At 40.0% G+C, this 27,144-nt stretch overlaps 1 protein-coding gene across 1 annotated transcript in view; it reads right to left on the minus strand.

The window, feature by feature from the left end:
• Positions 1-27,144, minus strand: part of nlgn1 (neuroligin 1) — a gene marked incomplete at both ends in the record, with an annotated part of 377,856 nt that overhangs the window by 126,186 nt on the left and 224,526 nt on the right. The window lies entirely within an intron of this gene.

Raw genomic sequence — 27,144 nt, forward strand, 5'->3', positions numbered from 1 at the left:
TTCACACTGAATATGTATTATAAAAAAGATATTATCACCTGAATTCATGAAACACTAATCGGCAAACATCTGGTAGTTTCATACGCAAAAGAACACAACAGAAGCCGAGTTCAACGGCACCTTCATCAGTATTCTGGGGACAGTGTGTTATATGTGGCAGACAGGTCATGGTGGGTCTCTGTGGGCTGTCTGAAATGAGATGTATCCAGCCCAGCACAATTAACACACTTGAACCATGCACACACACACACACACACACACTCACACACACACACAAACACATACACACACACACACACAGACAGACAGATGCATGCAACGCAGCGATATTGTACGCATGCAAACACACACAGAGGCAGGGTGAAGGAGTGCGTGGAGACTTTGGTAATTGTAGTGAGCTCTGAACGCCATCTTAATGAGATAACGAGAGAGGGAGGGAGACTTGGTGTCACCCTCCTCCTCCTCCTCCGCCTCCTTCTTTACAGAGACAGACGTAGGGATCGACCTCGAACGGAATCAGAGTAGGAAGAATGAAGAGATTAGATAGAAAACAGAGGGGAAGAGGAAGCATTTTGCAGTGTTCAATGAAAACAATGGGGGAATGAAGAGAATGAGGAGGGATCGTGTGAAAGGGAGGGATAATGTAGAGATAGTTGGGTGATGGAAGAAAATATGGAGGAGAAAAGGTGCTTCTGACCTAATAAACAGGAGAGGGAGGACGGAGGAAGTGATGGAATAAGAGAGGAGGTTACAGACAGACAGGAGGGTACTAAAGACAATACAGCTTCACAAAAGGGGTTAGGATTCAAATCACCTGGCAGGAGGGGCAACACAGATTGGATGCCAGCTGATTGTTTGCCAGACAAAGATGAACCGAAACAAAAAGGGGCCAAGCTAACGGAAACACTTTACTGCAAGCCACAGAAACACGCTGTAACATAACGGTGCAGGTCATTGTTTGCCTCTTAGTCAAGCCTCAGTCAATGACAGCTGTGACCAGCTAGACACAACTGAGCAGCAGGTAGCAGCATCACTTAACCTGTGATATAATGCACTTCAAATGGAAGCGTGACTGGGCCCTGCTGAGAGAATCAAGGAATAGAAACAATCTAAAAAATAAACTTTTGTTGTTTTTCATGTTGCATTAAACGAGTGAGTAAACTGATCCTTATGCTGCTGTTAATCCTTGCCTTAGCCAACAGCTGGCGGAGAGATCAACAATTGCAGGACATGTAACCTTGGCTAATGTACTTGTATTAACTACCAGTGATAATAGTTACCACTTCATTAAGAATAAAAACAAAGTAGAGCACACTCATAGCCTTTTTCGACTGACAGGAAACGGGTTCCCGTTTGCGCACCAGAGTTTGAAGCGGCTGGAGCATTTCGATCGAAAATAACTTTCAGAACCTGAAATGTTCGCTCTAACTGGAACCTGAAAATAGCTTTTTTTTTCACTGTGAACTGGTTCAAGCGTGACAACATCAGAGGTTGTGCAAATCAAAAGATAGAGCAATGCAGCCTTCTTCGCGTGGCCAATAAATTACATGAAAATGAAATGAAAGGAGATGTGTTCTGAGTGGATGATAGAGAGTCAACAGAGCAGAGGAGAAATAAAGTTCAGTAAGATATGTGTGAAGATACAAGTGAATGTTCAGCAGCTACAGTTTTCAGTTTGAGAACTAATAAAGACCCACGGAGAAGTCAGAGTGAAGTGATGAAGGTTAGCTCTGGAGACTCCGGCCAGGAGACAAAATAAAAGTCTCTCCTCCTGTGATTCCTGACCAGGAACAGCTAACACTGAACAACTCTAAGATATTTTTATTGAGTTTCATCTTAATGGAATGCTCTGAATGAGTTTGAGTCCCCTCTGGTAAACAGTTAACTCCGTAATGTGTGTCTAGAGATTTTATTGTGAAAGGTCAGAACGAAAGAAGGCTGTCGAGGTTGAAGTGGTGAAACAGTTTTCCGTCTGCACACAGCCGACCTCTGTTGTTGTCTCATAATCCTCCAAAGTAAACGGCACAATGTGATGGGAGGAAATGACCAACATTCAAAATAAGAACTTTTACATGGAACTAAATAATAAGAAGCACTCCACTTTATGGCACATCCAGGTCATTTATGCACCCCAGTGACACACATAAGGCTCACTGCGCATTGTGCATTGTACACACTCTCATCCTTGATTACAATGGTTCCCACAAAACTGATGGGAATGTGGGCTCGTTTGATAGACAGCACCAAGGTTCAAATAATTATTATAGTTACTGTTACTTTTATGGTTGCTTGATCTCTGGAAGTGTCTGTCTGTCTTGTGTCTGTTTTTGTCTCTCTCTGTCCATCTGTCTGTCTTTTCTCTCTTTCTCTCTCCTTTTCTTCCTCCCCAACTGGTGCAGACAGATGTCCGTCCTCCACAGAGCTGGGTCCGTCCGACGTTCCTGCCTGTTAAAGGGAAGGTTTTCGTTGCCACTGTGTACTCAATGGGGGAATTGTTGGGTCTATGTAAATAATAAATAAGTCATAGAGTGTGGTCTATACCTACTCTGTGAAGTGTCCTGAGATAACTTTTGTTTATGATTTGGTACTATGAATAAATGAATTGAATTGAATTGAAATTGAGAACTCTGAACGGAACCGGTTCAAGAACCCGTTCCCTGTCAGTCGAAAAACACTAACATTGACTTTTGATAGGTGCTGGATCAAAAAGAAACAACCGAAGATAGACATTGTACATACCTGCATACTGCCCACATAGCTCCCATTATTATTATTGCAATTATCGCAGAAGAACAACCGTTTAATCTAACAGAGACTTTTATCAAGTATTAGATGCAGGTTTTTAAATTTTCTTTTTACTTTTTTATTAATGTCAATCCTCCATGGATCAAAAATTCATAATATAAAGAGTAATAATTAACCTTGTTGGCAGTTTGAGGTGTCCTGTTAACAGTTCCATAGACATCTCTTTTACAAAGGTGGCCAATGGGGAAAATGCTGTATGGGCCAGAGGGCGATTTTCTGTTGTAATACAGAGAGTAGCCGCTGGACAAAATTGGCTGCATTGCGACACTGTATTCAGGTCAGATAATACATCCATGACAATAACCCATCAAAACATCCCTGTCTCTCTTTACTGTGTTTGTTTCGGTCTAAGCATTCTTTATCTCTCTTTCCCTAACACCGCTAACACCCCCAACAACACAATCTCATCTCTGATTTACTCTTTTTTGGGCTAAAATGCTTGTACTCCCTAATCCAGCCCCCAGGTGTTTTTGAGGAGGTTGCTAATGTGGAATGATCCCGCGCTGTTCTAGGACTCACTGTTCTTTTATGGCATGCACACACACACACACACACACACACACACACACACACACACACACACACACACACACACACACACACACACACACACACACACACACACACACACACACACACACACACACACACACACACTTGCATGCAGATAAACACACATAGACACACAGAGCAGAGGCCAGATGGGCACATCTGTTACCAACTGCCATCTCATACAGACCAGGTGTTGAGGTGTTCCAGTGTATGTGTGGATCAGTGTTTCTACACAATAAAATAGAGCAAAAAACCCTTTTACTGGATTGGAAAGCCATTTTCAGATTACAGAATGTCTTTGACTTTTGGTGTGCAGTTTGTACACAAAAGCGTGGATTAAGGTCCCACGTATTGCATTGTATAGTATTATCCTCAGCTCTCTGTAAGCGTTATCTGAAATGTGACATGGCATTGTTTATAATTAGGGCCTGAGCACTGTCAAAGTCAGTGAGGGACCTATTTCAATTTGCTGGGATTATAATTATTCTTTGTCGTTATTCTTCTGATAATTGAATTGCCTTTGTGGAGGCTAAATCATATTCAAAAACTCACCAAACTTCAAAACTAACTCAGGAGTGGTGAAAATGTACGTATTTCATTAGTTTCAGAAATGGGTGGGGCTAATTGAATCGCTAGCACCCCCTAGAATACAGCCCTGACTCCTAGATTGACGTTTATTTATGAGAACCGGTAGACATATAGAACTCTTCCAGACGTACAAAAAAGACTCTTGGAAAAATATCCTAAAGTCAACAGGAGGTTGACCATTTTAAATTAAATTGCCATTTTCTGACATTTGCACGTGTCATCCTCTAATGAACTCCTCCCAGAGACGATTAGTACCACCATGGGCATTTGCATTTTCACTATACCGTGTTGCCGTGGCTTGGCGCCAAATTTTCGCCTCTCACCATTAAACAGGAAGTTGTTGTAACTTTGCGATACATTGTCCAATCGCTCAAATTTCTCATGGTTCATCGGAGACCCGCAGTGAACACAAACCCATCTTATTATTGACTCACAGTCATAGCGCCCCATGCTGGTGACAGGAAGTCACATGTTTTAATACTTTAAAAAACTCGTCCTAGAGATTTGTAGAAGAGAAGCTACTTAATGACAATATTGAATATATGCATCAATATGATTGGATATTTTAATTTGTCAGATATTTCATTCACTAGACAAAAATTTTCTTTTTAGTGTTTGGCTGAACATGCAAAAATGTCAAAATGTGTCTACAGGAATTATGCACACAAGTGAGGTGTAAATGAAGCTTTTCTTTCAGATAAATTCACATTTCCTCTATAATCAGGAACAAATTACACAGAAACGTTCCAGGAAATGATATTTTGAGGAATTCAGAAGCTTTTAACCATATGACTTACCACTACTTAGTTGAAACGGAAATTCTCAGAATTGCTCCAATGCTCTTTTTTGTCTCATTTATGTATGTCCCTCTCTCTTTCCTTCAGAAATATAAAAAAGTCTCCATAGGAATTCTTTTTTTATTATTATTCAATTCTATACAGCACATATTTCATCTTAACCCTCTCCTATAAAGATAAAAAGATTGTTCTTGGATCCAATAAGTGGAAACCTTATACAGTCAATTTAAGACCCGGTTCCTCCAGAGCTTTAAAGATGAAAATCAAACTTCCTTGTGAACACTGTTGGAATCCTTTTAATTTAAAATGTACTTAATTTCTATCTTACTCAATCCTTCTTAATGTTTCTCTTAAATAGCCATCATTACAGTGAAATAGGCCTATTCCTGAAATTATTGGGAGATTACACATACTGTAGTCATGGAGTGCTAGTTTGTGAAATAGATAAATCTAGTGTGTTATGCGACCCAATATCTCTTATACTCTCTCTATTCAAAGGGCTTAGCTCTGTCAATTAAAATATGTTATCAACTCTGGTAGTCATCCATTTACTTGCATTGTGTTCCTTTAGTTGTCTTCAAACAACATGTAACAAAATAGTTATGTTGACCTTGCTGGCAATAATGTAATGTTAGCTAAATACAGTTACTTTATGTGTTTTACGCTACATGCTGTTGTATTGTTTACCTTTGTGTTACTGGTGGAGGTTGTGTGGCTCAACCCACTCATTATTAAGTAGTTAGCGTGATTGTTTTGAGTAGGGAATACATGGGGACACTAGCTGTATTGGTGGTCGACTCATCTGATGTCAAACATAGCAAATTAGCTAGCTAATTGTCTTTTGTCAGAAAGAGAGCTGATGTCAGAACCGGAGATGGACAGCTAGTTAGTTAGCTTGCTAAGTCCATCATGCATTCATGGTTGGAGCAAGTGAGCTGATTAAATGACATGAAGTGAATACAAATTATGAAACATAGTGTGAATAAAACTTAAATACATTAATGTCGTCGATAAAAAGAGATTTTCATCTGCAAAAAAGACAACAATTCCAATGATCCCAAGTGTGCTACTTTACCACTGCATCATGTTTTCATTGAGAGTCTCCTAGTAGGGATTTAACACTATGGGACCTGGATCTGGAGGAGTCTGAGCCTGGTACAATATTAAGAAATTTGATTGTCCACCATTAATGTTGTGCCTTGATTATAAATATAAAAAATCTAGCCCATATGCTACCTCATCCACTAGTGAGGTTTACAATATTAGCTTAGTAGATGGTGGACTCACCTCTCTATCTCTCTCTCTCTCTCTCTCTCTCACACACACACACACACACACACACACACACACACACACACACACACACACACACACACACACACACACACACAGACATACATACACACATAGCGTCCTGGCACTGTAATCTGGCATCCACTGTCAGGTTTCCTGGATGTGACGATGAAACTGATGGTGATTTATGGCAGGACCAGAATGGCTGCCTGAGATTGATGCAGCACACACACTGTTTTAATATATCAAACACATACCACACACACACACACATACACACAATATATCACACACGCACAGACACACATAGTTTTAATTCATCATAGCTGACTGACCCATATTTCTACCAAAAAGACTGTGAGAGGAAGAAAAAGAGGGGAAGTATGCACAAACAGAGGAGTAACTTAAGAAGTAAAGTGAAGAAAGCTGCCACACAGTCAGGAATACAGCCTCTGATTTGTCAACAAGTCATCATGGGATTGTTAATGGATAGTTGCTAACAACAACAAAAAAGCAACCAGCAAAATATTAGGCTACAGGTTTTATATTAATTTAGTTGTATTTTAGCATTGCAAAGCAAATTGGTCGAAGAAGCTGCAGATCCTGCTGCTCTATGATATGTTTTTTAAGTATTTTTAGTAACTTGAAACAAATGCATTATTTATTTTGTAAGATTACTTATTTTATTATTAAGTTATGGCCTTATCACACAGTACAGCTAAATTGACAGGACAGGGGGGGGGGGGGGGCAGGGGGGGGGGGGTATAGAGGGGATGACATGCAGCAAAGGACCGCAGGTCGGAGTCAAACCCGGGCCGCTGTGTCAACGACTTATAGCCTCTGTATTTGGGACGCCTCCTCTACCCCTGAACCACTGGACACCACAACAAATGCATCATTAATGTGCTTGTGACAAACGATAAAAAAAATACATATGATGGTCTGGCAGACCCTGTGGTGCCATAAAAAAGTAGGAGAATACTGGTGGTAATGTAGAATGGCCTGTGCTGAACTATAGCCATATATATAGTTATTTAAGCATAAGATTAGCACAGATCATGTAGTTTGAAGCATTGCTCTCTCTCTGTGCAGCGGTGCACCTATGTGTTTGGTGTAGATGACTGTATAGAATTACTGTACCCTTTTTTCCTTATATGACACAATGTGCAAATGTAATACCAGATTTCTTTCTATTTTCTTATCTTCATCTCTGTTTCTGAGTGCTCTGCTATTGTATTAGATAAATACCAAACTCAAATATTAATAAAATCTCATGGCTGCATTATTTTATGTAGTAAACTGATTAGGTGACAAACATAACAGAGAGAAGGGAAAAAACAGTTTTGATGAATCATGCATTCCCAAAGAAAATAGCAACAATAGCAACACTCCTTACCGTCACCAAAACTGTGCTATTAACACATTTTTTCATCTCTCTATCGATCTGCCTCTATCATTCTCTCCTCCCTCTGCAGAAAGTGTACAGATCTGTGCTTTCATTATACAGCTTTATTTTCCATTGCTGAGTTGAAATTTTGTCCTGCTGTTTGCCATCATTGGGCTTTATTACCGAAGGAGCCAGAAAGTGTCCACAGGCTGCTCTGCCTGATCCTGTCCTCTGTTGGTTGTGAGACTGTCATGTTATGGAAGTTTGTTGACATCACGGATATGACAAATCAAAATACTGCAAGCAGAACTTGAAATCAACACTAAGCACCAGCCTGTAGTAATCGTTTTATACATCTTTAAGGATTTCATGTCTGTCAGTAGCACTAGCTCCTTTAGCAGGCCAAAACCCTCAGCTGCACCACTATTATGTGTCCTTTATAAGGAATGTAAAACCCTTAACGAACCAGCTAAGCTCTGAATCTGCAGAGAATTCATGATCTGAAAAAGGCATGGTCATGAATAAAGACATGCTTCTGCATTTTATATTACTGCATTCTATTTTTATTTTCTTATGTATTAACATTCGTTAATAGTTCTTTGATTTTCTGAAAAGAACTGTGTATAATTATTTTGCATAACTGTGAATTAACATTTTTTTTTAAAAACTTAACTTAAACTGTGTTTCTCTGTTGATCAAACATACTAAAGACGGTAGGCCTCATTTATCAATCTTGCGTGAAAACGGGCGCAGATCTGAGCGCAGAATTGGTCGTATGGCAGGACCCACGTGGGATTTATGAAACATTCGTATCGGACCAATCTCAGCGTATGAATGAGCGGGCCTTGATAAATGCGGCGGCCGAATTTGATCGTCTTTAATATGTTACGCCCCTAAATATTCCTGGTTCGGAGGCCTCGCCCACTGAAGTCAAACATGGAGAGAAGGAACGCAGGTTAGAAAAGAAACCTTTCCGACACACAGATCGGCATCCCAAATAAAGATGTGCTTTTTGGCAGTCTTAAGAGTGGAATAAAAGGGGCCCATAAAAACGCTGTATGGAAAGGAATAACGGAGGCAGTCAAACCGAAGCAGCGCTCCACTGTGACCCGAGTGCGCCTGTGCGCACTGTTGGACAGGTGTTGTGCTGTATTCAGCACCCCTGCCTTGAAGTGCACCCCCTCGCATTATGTTGTTTCCACCTAAAGGAGCAGTTTATTTACAGGTAACCCAATTAAAAGCACACACCTTTGAACCTAAGAATTGCAAGAAAGCTGGAATTATATTTAGGAAATGCTGAGTCAAATACATTCAACTTGCTCAAAAGATCCATTTCATTAATTTTGTAATTATGGCTGCAGTATATTTCCACAGAACATACAAAAAGGTGTTGTTTTGTGTTCGCTATTATCCAAGTTTGTGACTTTAAACTCTTTAAAATAGTTTAAAGACTGTAAGTAACCAATGTTCTGACCGTTGTGGGTTACCTGTATATAAACTACTCCTACAGGTGGAAACAACAGCCTTCTGATCCAGAATATCACCTATAATGCGAGGGGGTGCATTTCACGGCAGGGGTGCTGAATACGGGACAACACCAGCGCTCTTGCTCTGTAGCTGGGTTTGCCAGCAGGGTTATTAGGTATTCCGTAAGAGAATACCTTTGTCACCTAGAACCATACCAAGATGTTGATCATCTGATACCTTGTTTGATTTAATGCAATTTATCGAGGGTAGCCACCAACCGAGGAGATGACTTTGGCTCTGCAGTGCGTCTTGCTGCAGCCGCGCAACAACACATTCATTCATTCATTCAATGTCGGGGTCGCGGGGGGCTGGAGCCGAGCTGTTTTGATATTTAAAAGAATCGTGTGTGTCCCTGGCCACCTGGCCACCACGTTTAAAAGCGACAGCTTGGCATCACAAATCACCTGTACATTTATCGAGTGGTAGTTTTTGCGATTGATGAATGCGTAATCATTCATGGATGGTGCCTTCAGACGCACATGAGTACAATCAATTGCTCCAACCACAAGTTTTATTTTTTTTATTCGTTTTAAGAATCCGTGTTGATCTGTTCTTAATATGTGACTGCTTATGTTGAATGACAGCTGAGGTTTGTTCATTATTTTCCGCAAGGTTTTGCTGTGCTGCACCGCAAATACACAGGCTGAAATGTGCGTATACGACCTCAGACCAGACATGAGATTTGATAGTAGCTCCCGCTCACGTCCAAATTGATAAATGCCGAAGTTTGCCAGGAAATCGTCGTATGCACGTTTTTCTGCCATATGTTTGTTTGATAAATGAGGGCCAGTATGTCTCTTTAGAAAAGTTGTTAATTTTGACAAAAAAACAACTATAAAATACTCAAATTCTGAAATCAAAACATGTTTAAAGCATGCAAGAAGTGGTGCCCGTTCTAGACCAGCAAAGTCCCACTATGGAAACAGTTTTCCTGCCCAAGAGCTAGTACTTTGGCTGTCGCTACCGGTTCAGGATTGGGCACCAGCTCTGAAATGGCCCTCAAAATGTCCAGTCCAAAAGGGCTATGAGTGCATTGCACACACACACACACACACACACACACACACACACACACACACACACACACACACACACACACACACACACACACACACACACAAATTCACAAACACAATGATTTTTGTCACAGCAAGAGCTTTTCGCTCATCTGATGAGAAGGACGGGTCCATCTTTCAGGTGTCTGAGGATATATCAATCTCTCCGCTTATCAAAAGGCAACTGTCCAATATCTTGGCTCAATGGGGTGCAGGATACATGATTCACATGTGCAGACATTGCCTCTGGCTGGGTTATAACCATGGTGTCTAGGATCTAATCAGAATGTCATCTACAGCAGAATCTTTGATAATAGTAATACGAGCAGAAATTCAAAGAAAAAAACTGAAGGTTTACTCGTTTTACTCTTCTCTCTCTGCCAGACACTCTTCAGGACAACTCTGTAGTAGGAATATATAGAGGATTTACTCAAATACTGTATTTAGTACACTTTTAAGGTAGTCTTACGTCACTTAAGTATTTCAAATGTATGCTACTTTACCTCTACTAATATGTTGTCTGCTGTGAGCTGCCTTCTGTTTAATCTAGCTTCCTCAATAGGTATGCATAGAGTTATCCATCTATCTTTACTGCACTGCATTTATCGAAGCTGGAGTTACTAGTTACTTAGCAAATTGAGAAGTTCTCCAGGATTAAGAGCACCAAACTTCAAATAATGAGGCAGTTTGGGGTGTTGGATGGGTCAAACAAACACTGGGTTTCACCTAGGAGACTGGTGGGATGAGAACTGGTTGTTCCTCCACACAAGTCTTATATATTCCAACTTCCTGACCCAAATCTGTGTCTTTTTTTCAGTTTTCACAAAGACCTGTAGTTTTTGATAGAAGCTGCTAGAAAAGCATATTCAAGGCACAGCATTTGAAGCTAAACTAGAGGTGCACTGATCTGATACCTGGATCAGATATCAGCTCTGATATTGACTAATTAAATGAATCAGATATTGGATGAATGAGGCAGATCCAGCATTCTGATCCAGTCATTTCTTTTTTATTAATATCATACACAGCAATACAGATACAGCGATCTAGTCACTTTAATTCTACGTTTGCAACACCGGTTAGGATTTACATTACATTTTAAAATATCTGTTTGCAGTGCACTTTACATTTAAGTGTTATTTGTTTCTTTTTGCTTTGAATGTACATTTTGTTATTTGTTAATAAATAATATTAAGTACATTTATATCTGTGTTAATTTCTTACCTTTTTTCAACAACGTTAAATGTTTATGTCAAACCTGATGCCTTCACTCACATGGATAGGTATACGCTTCATTCATTCAACAGTAGTATTGGATCTGTATCAGGTATCGGCCGATAAGCTCAGCCCAGGTATCAGTATCAGATTGGATTGGAAAAAACTAGGTTATATGTATTTTTGGTTCTTCTCTCTGTTCTTTCTCTACCTGCATCTCTACGTGTTTGCAAAAGTATCCCGAAGAAATGGAAGAAGTTCTGACTAGAGCAGGTTTTATTTACAGTCTCTACACGGTCAGCAGCTGAAGCACTGCAGTGTCAATATTTATGGTCGATATTTATGGTTCAGAATTGTTGATTTATGATCTATGGAAAAGATATTAGATAACTTCCATGAAATATGTTAAAGACTTCAAAACAACAATTACTATATGTGCTATATATACAGTACATTTATACAGTATGTGTATATACAGTACATATATACAGTATATACACACATTTATTTTAATGAAAGGAATACAATCACAGACTAAAGTGATACAGTGTATCGGTGAGTCTCTAACACCAGTTATACCTCTTTCTGCCTCCCTCCATGTTTCCATCTCATCTCAATTTGCCCTCTCTCACTAGGAGCACCACCACTGTTACATTTCATGCTCCCAGCTGCCATGCTTCTTTATTGCTTCTCCTCCCCGGACTCTCATCCTCCTCCTCATTCCTGCCTTATACCTGCCCCCAATTTCAATCGGCCTTATTCCTGCCGATCCTCTCTTCAATTGATACATTCTTTTTAGTATTTATTGCTGTGCTTTATTTGTCTCTGCCTAACATTTTTCTTTACATTATCTCAACTATTTCAAAGGGACATGTATTGCTCAGCTATACTCTGCCATTACATTTAAGATGGTGATGCCATTACTTTTAACAGACCAAGGAGATTAGCACTCTCTCTTCTGCCCTGCACTTAGAGTATAGCAACCATAACATCCATCCATCTACAACCGTTTGTCCCTATCGGAGTTGCGGGGGGCTGGAGCCAATCCCAGCTGACATCGGGCGTGAGGTGGTGTACACCCTGGACAGGATGCCAGTATCACAGGACACATAGAGACAAACAGAGACAGACAACCATTCACACTCACATTCACACCTACGGGCAATTTAGAGTCATCTATTAACCCAACATGTGCATGTCTTTGGACTGTGGGAGGAAGCCAGAAAACTCGGAGAGAACCCATGCAGAACATGCAAAGTCCACACAGAGGGGTTGAGATCCAGCCGTGATTCAAACCAGGAACCCCCTTTCTGTGAGGCTATACCACTGTTCCGCCCAATCATAACAAGGGCCTCAAATTTTATAAGATCTCTCTCTCTCTCTCTCTTTATCTACATATACATATATATATATATATATATATATATATATATATATGGCTGGATTTAAACAGACATATATCAATGTGTGTTTGTTTTTTGTTTCATTAGGCAATTTTACCATATATTAATCCGGAAAAGCTCAGAAGAGGAAGTCTTGACCCACATATCCACTGGCTTTATCGGAATGCCAGAAAAATAAGCTGTTGTCCCCAGGGCTAAAGCATTGTCAGACTCATAGCCAATGGGATCAGAGATGGTATTTTTCTAAACAAACAAAGCTGTTTACCATTGTCTTTTCCTATTGTCCAGTTTATTTTACCCTGAATGGCTACCAAAATGGAAAATGCATTGAATTGTACCCAAGGACACTAGAAAGTCTGGACAGAAAGTAGTGATGTTTATTTACTCTTCCTTGGAGAAACAGCAGCCCTACACTGAATTGACCACAATGTTACGAGTCATGACTAGAACGTTTTTATTTGCTTATAGTAATTCATTTCACCAGGGTGCCGCAATTACTTTATTCAAATATGAGCTAGCATTGTCCTAGCTCTCTTGTCATCTTCCCGCCTCTTTGTCTCCACAGCTTTTCATCTCACATTGGCATTCTGAACACTGATAACCAGGGGAGTCCTTTCCCTGCGACCCCAGCCTCATCACATCACATACTCCATTGCAATAGACAGATAAGGCCCTTAGAAACACACACACACACACACACATACAGATAAAAACACATACCCACAGTTGTCACAGAGCCAATTTAGACCAATCAGCGCCGCAGCGTACAGCAGTATTTAGACACATGGGAAAACAGGGGCCAACTTAATTGTTAATCCATTCTTTTCCTCTTTCCATATATGTGTACTTACATATATCTGTTTATTGTACATATGTATGCGCCTCAGTATGCAGTTTTGTGTGTCATATTTTTTCCTGTACAGTATGTGTGTGGGTGTATTTCTGTGCATGCATAGGTGTGTAGTTGTCTCTGTGTGTGGTTGGACTAGTTGAGATGTCACTAGCTGCTGGCATGGAGCACAGTCTAGCAACAAAGCTGTCCGTTAATTGGCCGAGGTATGTGGGAGCTCCCCAGCGAATTTATGAATAAAGCGCTCCCGTTTTGCTTCTCTTCTCCTTCTCCATGGATGTTTTAATGAAAACAGAGGAACAAAAAAGGTTAGAGCCACATTGACTGACTAGAAAAAAAAGGAAAGGAGATGCACATGCGCTGGAAGAAAGTTGAAGTAAAAAATCATTGAGCTGCATTGCTCCTTCTGGCTTTGTCAGCTCGATGGATAACTGTGCGGGATTCATTTAGCAAAGATGACAAAGCCAGCATAACCATGTATCTCTCTCTCTGTCTCATTGTAGCTCAGCGTCTTCCAGCACATACTCTCACTTTGTGGGAGTCTTTCTCATTCTGACATTTTCCTTACTTCACCTATGTTGCTTTCACTCTTGCTCTGTCACTGTCTCTCCCTGACCCTCCGTCTCTGTCGATCTGTCTCCCTCTCCCTCTTACGATCAGTCTTTGTCCGTCTCTCTACTTTCTCGGTTCTGTCTGTAGAGGTACTTTCAGACAGTCAACAGTTGCAGCTATGCCAACAAGGTTAATAGTAGCAGCAGAGAGAGAGAGGGCGGATGACACTCTTGAAAGTAGGGATGCATGGATCTGACTTTTTCATTTTACCTGTAGCCTCGTGAGGCCATCCTGATCGCTGAGCTCCATTGTATTTTACTCACAGATCCGTCTGGTAACGTGCAGCGGAGACAATTTGGAGAAGTTTGCAAAGCGACTGAACCAATCAGCGTTGGTTTTGAAGCGACTGTTCAGTGTAAACAACATGGCGGGTTCTCTGGATGAGATGACCGCAGCTATCAATGAAGCAGCTCTCTAACTCTTTTTTCTCTTGGATCCCTCTGTTGAATATGGACCGAGCACCTGAAAACGGCAACTATCCTTTACAGACATTTTGTTTACTTTCTGAGCTTTGCCCCTACGCTCAGTTAGTATCTCATAGGCTTTGTTGATCTGATTGGTTAATTTGGCCCATATGTTGGTTTATCCAATCAGGAAACATTATTTTCGCCCCTTCCCAAAAGATCTCCAAACAAGAGTTCCCAGATGGACATGCTGAGCAAATAAGAATCATGCAAATCAATCCATCTGGCGGAGTCAGGTTAAAATATACGTATGTGTGCCAGGGATTTGAGGTATATCGAGTACTGTATAAAAACCCGGCTTTAATAAATGAGATGTATGCCTCACTGTTTGGGAGTGACCAGCGTAATTCTTTTATGTTTGTTGTATGTATGAAAACATCAGTCTCTCTTTAGTCTCTAATTTCTTGACTTGAAATGTAACAAATAAATACATAGATAGAAATGTACTTAATTGTTAATAATTAATGAATAAAAATAAATAATTGAATCAAACAGATGGGCCACATGGACATCGAAAAACCAGTCCGGCTATTTGAGTCAGTATCAGGCTCAGTGGTGGAAAGTAACTAAGTACATTTAAATTACTGTACTGAAGTATTACTTTGAGGTATTTTTTCTTTACTTGAGGTATTCCATTTTATGATACTTTACTGCTTCTCCAATGTGACTTCTACTCCCTTCGCTGAGGTGATGGTTGTCAGTGGAAATTTTTCCCTTTGACACCAAAACTCATTGTGTGAACATGAAACCACAGAAATCTCAGAACACAGACAGAGCTTAATACCCATGCAGTCATCCATTATCTACATAATTTAATGCCCCATATGATCTTCAACTAATTCTATGTCTTCCAAAATCAAACTTTCTTAGATCATAAACTATAAAACAAAGTGCATTTCAATTAACTACCATAACTTCCATAGACCTTGTACATTGGGCACACAGAGACCTTTTCCTTCTTGGCACATTATGCTGTGCAGGGTCACAGGGGCATGAGACCCATCACAGCACACATCATGAGAGGTGGGGAACACCCTGCACAGGTTGGCAGCATATTACAGGGCTGAAGCATATCAATAACTACAGACATATATTCTTCATTTAACCAAACCTTTATGGCCTTTGAAAGTGGGAGCACCTAGGAAACCCACTCAGTAACTTGCACTTGCAATAGCCTGACACATAAAAAATAGCCAAAAAATTAAAATTCCTTGGAACTAAGATGTTTATTAATACTTTTTAACAAACTCCAAAAATCATAATGATAATAATCATAATGCCATTGCTTTCTGTATCACATTAATGCATTAGGTTGTTATAACTATGATTTTAGAGGAATTGGTAGTGTGAAAATACCCCAAATGAGGTATTGTCTACATTTCATTCAATAATCAGATCAAGTTAATCATCAAAATAGTGTGTTTGTATTGTGGTAGGCATGATGTAGAGAAAAATGTGGCATGACCGTTGACGCACCATATATACCTGCAGTATCAAATTTAACACACATTTTAACACAGTTTAAATGCAGTATAAAAATGCATTATTAAGCCATTATGTATTGTTTCAATACAGAAAATATTTATTTTTTAAAATGAGTAACAATATAAATACTGTTCTCACGGTAGTTTTTTTTTAGAAAATATCTAGGAAAAACACTGTGGTGTGATTTAGTCTGTTGTATTAATAGATTTCCCTATGCAAATCACATTACATAATCAACAGTTAAGTTAACATATTTGTTTCACATGGTCTGCTGGGTCAGTACTAAAGTAAATGCGGGAGGGTTGCAAGAAACCCACAGAAAATGATCACATCATCAATTTTAACCTTTTTCAGATCATTGTTTTAGTTTTGTGGCCTACAACATTAGTGTTTCATTCACTTTTACTGCTCTCATCGGGGTCATTGCCAGATACAGTGCTTTGACCTGCCCTGCACCAAACATTAAAGAGACAACACGAGTGACTATCTGGGGAACATAGTTAAAAAGTGAGTGGATATTGGACTTACATTCATTTGATGGCCTGAAACACAACTCCAAATGAATGCAAATGCTTTTCAATGAGTGTTGGATGTGCTGCAAACAAGTCGGTGAAAATGAATGCAGTTTTATGCTCCAACTCCAGCAATCCGCGGCAGCAAACATTAACATCTCTGGGCGGCAGACACAGTGGCAGCAACTCACGTCATGCGCATTCTGCTCATCTCTATTCTCCACTTGTCTTTCTGTCTCCCTCCCTCTGCTTTTCTCCATCAATCTGCATCGGATGTACATGCTAATAGCAGTCTAAAAAAGAGAAAATAGGAGGACAGTGTGTTCATATTGTTTCATATTACAGGACATGGCAGACAGGAGACAAAGTACACGTCTGTACCCTCTCTTGTCTGCTCTACAGTGATGCCATGTAAATTGTTGGCCCTTCAGTGAACCAGTGAGAGTGTTTCATCGCTACACAAACACACACACACACACACACACACACACACACACACACTAACACACACAAACACATGCACACACACACTCGGCTCCATTCTACATGGGTGTTCCACTTTCCCACAGTATTTCTGACTTATAGCGGTAATGAAAATGAGGCAGAAATAGCTGGCCTACTTTCAGTTCAAACCCTCTAAGACATGAAAAAAACTTGTCGCCGGGGTTTCTTACGTGCTTCAGGGAGACAGAGTCATAAAAGTAAATTGCTGGGTCAAACGGTGCATCAAAGCCTGGCACGTCTAGAAGTTGAATTGCTTTTAGACTAAAAGAGTAAATGTAGATGGTTTATAGTTGAAGGATCCATCAAACGTTGTTGCTCTACTCATGATGAACACTTTTCAATTAAAGGGAATACTTTTAAACTTAAAAGAGAGGTGAAGTCCCTTATTTTCGGAAAATAATATGTACTGTAGTGGACGACGGGAGACAAATAGAACATGAATAAGATAATTTTGCGAGCTATGTTCCAGAACATGTGTAATTTTACTTTACCTGATGTGTTTATCCAGCATTTTGTTTTTCATCAGCTGGGAAGCAAAAGAACGAGTAAGACCGGTTGCTCTTGTGAGCAATGTTACTTAATCTCAGCGTCAGTAAGATTTTGGACTTCACGGCACTCTTTCTCCACGTTCACTACCGTACATATTTTAAGGACAAAATGTCCCATGGTGGTCTGCCACAATGAAGGGACTTCACGCCATGATGTTTACTCTCTTCTATCCTTGTGGACTGTATTTGATTGAATCAGTAATTTTGCAGAGTAGCTTGCAATATCCCCACATATACATTTAGTGTAATCATCATGGCATTTTAATTGAACATGTTAACAAGTTCCTCTTACTATCTTTGTACTGAAGATCACATTAAGATGAGAAAAAAAAACATTAAGATGATAGTTGATAGAAGTTGTGAACAGAGTAATTAAATTACATTTAAGTGACAAAACTTGTCTTGTACCTAACAAGCAGGTGAAGGGTTGTAATTAATTGACATAGATGTTCAGGTAGCTATAGATTTTTCATCACAACCTAAATGGGAAAACAAGGAAGTCATATGAAATGGTCATTTTTGTTTTATAAATGTAAAGTGTATAGTAGACATGGAGGTAGCTACCATGACATCACCCATTGGTTTGTAGACTACTGCTTTGTCGCCATCTTGTTTGTTTTTTTAAACTGGACGTGGCCATATTTGGTAAAGAGTGCGGTCCTAAAGGGAAGTGCTAAGCAGCATAAGGTTGAACTCCACAGTTATTTCAATGATGCTACGCTAAACTGAATGCTAAAAAGGGAAAATACTGTTATTTCAACCTGTTGATGAGAGTCATCCGATGGACATCCGTTTCCCTTAACTTACCAGCTAATGCTAGTGCTAGCTTGCTAATGTTAGCTTTGTTATCAATGGCAAACTGGACTGCAGTGAGATGATTAACACCCTTTACAGTAACGGCTAGAGTAGACTTTATCTGCTGAAGAGACTCAGGTTCTCCTAAGGACCGTATATGACTCTGTGGTAGCATCAGCCATCTTCTTTGGTGTGGTGTGCTGCAGCAGCAGAAGAGACTGAATAGGCTGATTAAAATAGCAAGCTCTGTCCTGGGGTGCTTGATTGACTGGGTGGAGATGGTAGGTGACTTGAGGGTGATAGTTTGATAGTGTCATCCATGTTGGACAACATGTCCCAGTCCCTGGGATACTAGATACTAACATCACTTCCTGCTGTGTGTGAAGGAGAGGTAACACAGGTCTTTCCTTTCTTCTAACTTTTTAGTGTCAGCTTTTTAACTGTTCCCTAGGGGTGACCCCGAATAGTTGACAATTCGACAATTTGATCCGCGGAGCCTTATTCGACTGCCAATATCACAGTCGAATCATCGCAAATGTGGCTATGAAACTACTGATTATTCCATTCTGGCTCTGGGCGTGCTAAATGTCTGATTCGACATATAAAATAGATGTTTGGTTTCTCCACATAAACCATGATAAATAGCCCATTTGGGTATAAAGATAAGCCTATTAATAAATGCTACAATACCGTTGCTAAAAATGTGATTATAGCTCATGTGCTTTTAATCTATCTCCTTAGTGTGCAGGAATAACCCCCTCCCCCTCTTAGACTAAGTTGTTCTATCTAGGGTCCAGCACCATCAGAGCGCATCTTGGCTGGGCTTCAAATCTACCTGGGCGTCAGAAATACAACAGTCTGCTCCTGTTTAATCATCAGCATCATTTCATTTGAATATTTGCCCTTTTGTTGTTTTTCATTATCATCCGACACAGTGTGACTGGGCTGGAGCCGAGCTGTTTTAAAATATAAAAGAATCGTGTGCCCCCCCTGGCCACCTGGCCACCACGTTAAAAAGGGATAGCTTGGCATCACAAATCACCTGCACATTTATCGAGTGGTAGTTTTTGCGATTGATGAATACGTAATCATTCATGGATGGTGCCTTCAGACGCACATGGGTACAATCAATCGCTCCAACCACAATTTTTATTTTTTTATTCGTTTTAAGAATCCGTTTTGATCTGTTCCTAATATATGACTGCTTGTGCTTAATGACAGCTGAGGTTTGTTCATTATTTTCAGCCAGGTTTTGCTGTGCTGCACCGCAAATACACAGGCTCAAATTTGCGTACACAACCTCAGACCAGACGTGAGATTTGATCGTAGCTCCCGCTCATGTCCAAATTGATAAATGCCGAAGTTTGCCAGGAAATGGTCGTACGGACGCTTTTCTGCCGTACGTTAGTTTGATAAATGAGGGCCACGGTGAGTGGGTCAAAGTCCTCAGAATTTCACACAGATAACACACAAAAAGAAGTTCACAGTTATTTTAATTTGCACAGTGCCATGTCGCTAAACCCCTTTCCTGTAATTAGGACAGCAACATGTCAATCACAAGATAGTCACGCCCTAAACATACCCTGCTATCATCTGTGGTACTCTAAATGGGACTATCATTTACTGAAAGAACATGTTGTTGTATTGAAAAAGACTTGAAACTAGTGATTGAGACCATAAACTCGTTAGGAAAATGTTTAATGAGGTAATAAAAAAAGTGAGAAGTAGTGTCATTTTCTCATTGACTTCTATACAACTTCTTTACAAAATACAGACGTCTTTTTCCAACCAGTGGAGTCTCCCCCTGCTGGACATAAGAAAGAATGCAGGTTTAAGGCACATTGAGTTAAATTTTTAGACCCAGTAGCTGCGTCTATCTTTATCATACAGTCTATGCTAAATGCATGGATTACAACCTTTAATCACATATTTTCATATGTATGTCTTTAAATAGAGATGTCATCTCTCAACTCAAAACATTCCATTCTTTCATCTTAAATTGCTAATCGGACCAATAAAAATGTCCACCATGCGTCTGGAAGAAAAGTCTTGCTAGGGTTTCTATACATTTTACATTTCAAACTTTTAGACTTTTCCAGACTTCTCAGAGGATTTTTCAGTCAATAATAACATCTGAATACCAATTGTTAGATATGTATGCCATTATGTTGCCAAGTAATTACAAGACATTTTTACCTACATATTGTAGCTCATATAAGTGAATCAACTCCAAACAGAAACATGTTCAACGCACAGCCTTTTATTCAAGCTAAATGCTTAGAGAGTGAAAAGAATAACTGTGAACCTGTAACACTACAGACAGGAACAGCAGAGATGGACAATTAACCAGGAACTACACAAGAAAACACAAGTCTGTGCTTCATTGGCTTTAGATGGAGTCATACTGTACATAAATAAAATGTAAACGATGTATGAGAAAAATTAAATAAATGAGAATCACGGATGCAGGGCTAATGGTAACCATGGTAACCTGACACCCTTCTACAGCCAGCTTGATTAGTTTCATATCATCTACAGGTCGGCTATGTTGCATTAGTAAGATTGTTTTAATTTGTATATAATAATATATTTTATTTAAGTGAGATTATAGTCTGGAAACAATACAAACATTTTCCATACTCTTTTCCCTTTTTCCAGACTTATCTAGACCTGGAAATTACTTAAATTAAATTCCTTGCACTTCCATACTTTTTCCATACTGCGTAAAACCCTGTCTTGCGCTGGGTCCACTGCAAAGCCTGAAATATTGTCTGTTGCTGCTAAATTGTCTTCATACAGACGTATCAATGGGTTTAGAGATTGCAGAAATGATATGGTGAGCTGCAATATTTCACCAAGTAGTGTCTAAATCTCGGATGCTGCACAGGACAACAGAATGCGGGACTGAATGAGTTTTTCTCAAAAGTTTTGCCACGGTCAGTAGCATTGTGCCCTTGGGCCAGGCACACTGACTGTGAGCCCCTCTCGCTCCATCTTTGAGTCCTCTGTGAGGGCATTAGAATGCAGCAACATGTCTTGGCCCTGGTAATCAGCCAATTTAGGGATTAAATGAGCACGACGAAAGGCAAGTGAAACATTGTTCCAGCACAGCATGACCGGACAAATACAATCAGACACATTAAAACCCACCATACACATACATTCACACATGTACGCATACACGTAATGGTTATCACACTCACTTATTTTAATTGGCAGTGTATCGGAGCTTCGTTCCCTCTGACCGTATCACCTTGCCATGGCCCTGAAGTGCCCATCTGCCTAAATAAGTCAAAAAAGCTCAGGCATGTGAATGGTACATACATGAGTTTGTAAAGAGCAGGGGAGTTCGTACGTGTGTATCCTGAACACTTCTATATGTTGCTGTAGCAGCTCATCAGGCCTCATTTAGACAAACTTGCTCTCCAAACAGAGGATGAATAATTCTCTTTGAGCCTCCTCCTCCTCCCCTCATCTCTTCCTTCTCCTTCTCCTTTCCCTGCTCCTGCACTAGCCATCCCCCCTTCCTCCTCCCCCTTCCTCACAGAAGTTCTAGAGATTTTTTTTTTGAAGAATAAGACCATTTTTGTAGAAGAGAAGCAGCAGCCTTGAGATGCTCTTCCTCCAGGCTGAGATGGATTTATGATGCGCTGTCAACTTGCGGAGAGAGAGAGAACGAGAAAGCATAGTAAACATGTTTTCCTCCTTCCTACCATAATTTGAGGGGAGGAGGGTAGAAAAGAGGAACACAGCTGGATGCGCTTTCATAATCCTTCTCATTGAAAATCAAAACAAGATAGCATCCTCATGCACAGAGGAGGTGAGTCGATTGTAGCCTGGTCAAAGACAATTCTGCACTGATTTAGGAAAGTTCAGAATTGATAATCACTTTATGCCCTGGGGCCTGTTTCACAAAGCAGGTTTAGTGAAAACTCTGAGTCTGTTAACCCTGAAATGAGGGAAACTCTGAGTTTTCAGTTTCACAAAGGGAGGTAACTCAAACCAGAGAGAGAGGGGTAACTCAAGCCTGTTTCACAAAGAGAGGTAACTTAACCTCTTGGTCAGTTACCATGGTAACATGCTTTCTGAAACTAACCTGGTCGGGACCAGGTTTTTCTCAGAAAACCTTGAGTTTCTCTCTGTCTCCGCCCTCTTTCAGCCACACACAGTGTTTGATTTCCTCATTCATTCAGTCAGCGGGCAAGTTTTGACGTAGTATAGTTCCGTCTATTTTTTCAAAAAATCATTGCAAAAATCATTCAGTAGGCCTACATTGGAAGTTATATTAGGTGGCGACTATTTCCATACCCTGGCATGTCCTTTTGATAACAATCCCGTGGATGAAGGTGCAGCATTACTGCGCAGAGAATTAAATATTCGTCGGGAGATGATTATCAAACTATTGATTATAGATGTTCTTGCATTTCCAGGCAATTCTCTTTTTGAGCGGTACCGTTTCATATAACAGCAGACACTCTGTGTTGCGCTGCGTTTTTTTGCAAACGGGAGTTTTTTTTATACAACGTATAAAACAGCCACTTATGGTAATATTTACATCACCATGTAAAACATGCTCAAAATGAGGCGTCACCATGAGATTGTGCCGATGTTTTACCTGTTTGAACAATGTTTTTATGTTTCATCTTAAGCTGCTGCCAAGTGCGCTTCTCCCCCGCGCGGTCGCACTTAAATGAAATAAACTAATAGGCTCCCACTCAAGATATTACTGTGATTGCAACAGGACTACATTTAAACTTATGCACTGACCCGAGCAGCAATATTCTCCCGCACCGTCTCCCTATCTTTTGCTGCAGCAGCGGTGTAAACCTGCTCAAACTCGCCCTATGAGCGCATTAATATTTCCATTTCCAGTGGTTGCGTAGCCGTCCGCTTCCCCGTTGCTATGGTGAGTTGATCAACCTAACGCAAACCTGCTGTTCTGAAACCGAAAACTCAGAGTTTCCTATCTCAGAGTAGATCAACTCAGGGTTCAGGGTTAGACTCAGAGTTTTTTGAACCTGCTTTGTGAAACGGACCCCTGTTCTCATTCACAACTCCACATATATGGATGCTTTCAGGAGCTGTTGATGACATTTTTACCTGTTCCGTAACAAAATATATTTTAACTCAAACCATGATCTTTTCCTAAACTTGACCAAGACGTTTTGTTTCAACTCACAATATTAACCACATGTTTAAAACGGTGATAGTTTGCCTGTTGCAGTACTCTCCAATGGTTTAGTGATGTGTCAACAAAGCAAGACTGACAGCAAACCGGGGAGATAGAGGGAGATGACATGCAGGTGCGTAGTGGAACCAGGGCTGCAGTGGCTAGAACATTTGGCCTTTGTATACGGGGCAACTCAGCTCTACCGCTGAGCCACCAGGGGTCGGTTTCACAAAGTAGGTTCAACAAACTCTGAGTCTAACCCTGAACTCTGAATTGATCTACTCTGAGATAGGAAACTCTGAGTTTTCGGTTATAGAACAGCTGATTTGAGTTAGTTTGATCAACTCGGAGTAGTTTCACTTTGAGTTAAGCGCGTGCACCACAAGCAAAAAGACAGCATCAATGGAGCCCCGATTTGACGAGTCACCATGGCAACGGGGAAGAGGAGGGCTAAGCTACCACTGGAATTGGAAATATTATAGTGCTCATAAGGTGAGTTTAAGCACGTTTTTAGATGAAAGTGTAACATCGCTGCAGCAGCAAAAGACAGGGAGACGGGTCAATGCGTACATTTAAATGTAGTCCTTTGCAATCACAATAATATCACAGGGGATACTGCTTGAGTGGTATCCTAGTAATTTATTTCATTTAGGTGTATTCCCACGGGGGAGAAGCGCACTTGGCAGCAGCTTAAGATGAAACATAAGAAAAAAATGTTTAAACAGGTAAAACCTTGGCACAATCTCATGGTGATACCTTATTTTGAGCATGTTTTACATTGTAAAGTAAATATTACCGTAAGTGGCTGTTTTATACGTTGTATAAAATAAACTCCCATTTGCAAAAAAACGCAGCGCAACACACAATATCTGCTGGGATATGAGAGCATGACTTCAGTTGGTAATGTTGGAAATGTAAGGGTGGATTAGATTGTGTATGTAAATGATGGAATGTGACGTGAAACGGCACCGCTCAAAAAGATAAATGTCTTGAAATGCAAGAACATCTATGCGTGGTCTGATAATCATCTCCCGACGAATATTTAATTTTCTGCACAGCATTGCTGCACCTTCATCCACGAGATCATTATCAAAAGGACATGCCATGGTAGTGGAAATAGTCGCCACCTAATATAACTTATAAGGATTTTTGCAATGATTTTCTGAAAAAAAACAGACGACAGAACTATACTACGCCAAAACTGGCCAGCTGACTGAATGAATGAGGAAATCAAATACTGTGTGTGGCTGAAAGAGGGCAGAGACAGAGAGAAACTCGAGGTTTGTTGAGAAAAACCTGGTCCCAACCAGGTTAGGTTCAGAGAGCATGTTACCATGGTAACTGAGTTTAAGTTACCTCTCTCTGTGAAACAGGCTAGAGTTACCCCTCTTTCTCTGGTTTGAGTTACCTCCCTTTGTGAAACGGAAAACTCAGAGTTTCCCTCATTTCAGGGTTAACAGACTCAGAGTTTTCACTAAACCTGCTTTGTGAAACGGACCCCGGATGCCCCACTTTAATTGAAACTTTTATCCAACATGTGTGACAGGCAGGCATGCATGCACAATGCCTGATTGATATTCGCAGATAAACTGTAATCCCCACCCCTCAAAACGATTTAAGAAAATGATGAGCGTCTCTTGGAAAAGAATGGAGCCATGAGATCCGACCCAAAGAGACATAATTCCCATCACTGTAACAGCCATATATGTTAATATACGTTGTCATTTGGGAACATCCTATTCTGTTGTTTAGGCATGACTGTAATGGTGTAACAGTTGTGTTGTCTAGTATCATTGACCTTGAACCCTGTAAAGCTAGACAATTCCTGAAGATGATGATCTTTAGGAATTTGACTTCCATTTATGTTGCATTCTGAATTTGGATTCGAATGATTCATCATAGATGTCAGGGAAAGTACTGTTTGCCAAGGTTATCCTACCTATTCTCCATTTGCAACAAAGTTAATAATATAATCTGAAAATCTTGCTTTCCATATGAGAGTAAAGAATGTGACAATAATTTAAAGTGATTATGTTTTCTGCACCTGTATGTGTCTCCCAAGCAAGCAACCAAAGACATGTCACTCTACTTTAGAAAAAAACTAATTTACATTGGAACCAAGTGGAATTATCTCACTTCAATACCTCATTTCTTTTCCTCACTTATCATAATAAAAGCTGGATTTGAAGCACTAAATGCTTGACTAAATTACTTATTAAAGTGACACTTTCCCGGAACTCTTTTCTTTCCCTCTCTAATGCTGACGCCAACCGGCCTGAAAAAAAAAATGAGGAGAAAAACACCACTCCATGATTTGCCCAGAACTCTGGTTTCCATAGCAACGGGGGTGATGATAAATTAGCCCGTTGGCGCTGAGGATTCCACTCACACACCCGTGCTGCTCGCCTCACACTTTCTTTTCTGCCTCTCCGACTCAATTTTTCACCTCACTGCATTGAGGGGTCTTACTCTCATGATTGTTTATCCAACAATAACTACTACTTTACTTGTATGGAAGTAAACAAATTGCATCCTTTAAAATGAAAGAAACACACTACACAATCAGTGTGTGGGTTTTTAAAAAAAAAAAAACATGATACACACATTAGGACATTCACAGAGTGGTAAAACATGTATGGCACAAAGTTACAATTCATTCAAATGTTCATGAGGACATACAGCATAAGTAATTGCAGTGACAACTAAGTGTCTGTGCTCGGCCAGCATCCTCCAGTTTGGCTTATTAGTTCTGTTTTTACAAAAGCAGAGACATCCACAGGAGCAGGTTCCCAAACTTGTAAACCTTCCAGCTAATTTAATTAAAGCTTTCGTGTCCACAAGGCTTTTCCGGTATTATTCCACCAAAATAACAATTAGGCTATTGTTGTGGCTGCAGCTTTGCACTCATGCAGCGTCTCACACACACACACACACATGCACGTGCACAAGCACATGACATGACTTCTTCTGGAACCTACCCACACTGAGTTCAAAACCTTTATCTAATAAATATTGTATTGAGAATTGTGAAAAGAGAAAAGAGATGGAGACAGCAGTAAACTCAATGAATAAAAATAAACAATAAATCAGCAAATTGTAAATATTACGACATAGCATAAATGATGTCTCTTCTGAGTCTAACAGTGAAAAATTGTAATGTCTGCTAACAAACACTGCATTTAAGTACTGGGTACTATACGTTGTTGGAAAGTCATATCTTGTTCTATCCTCTAAGTTCTGAAAATGGTAAGGTGTATTTCACTGTATGATATACATTACCTACATTTATACCTCATTAAAATCACAAGGTAATGCAGAACTATGACAATGATCATAGTAGGCTTTGTCCACCTAAGGTTAAATGAGGGTGAAAATGTACTGTCTTTCTCTCTCTTACACACACACACACACACACACACACACACACACACACACACACACACACACACACACACACACACACACACACACTCACTGCCATCTTTTTGACATCATTCTGTCTGCCATCATTCTATCAATAAATATGGAAATATTACTTGTATTTCCCATAGACTGTAATGTATTTCCTTAAATGTGATCAAA

Source organism: Echiichthys vipera (genome assembly GCF_963691815.1).
Source record: "Echiichthys vipera genome assembly, chromosome: 3".
NCBI lineage: Eukaryota > Metazoa > Chordata > Actinopteri > Perciformes > Trachinidae > Echiichthys > Echiichthys vipera.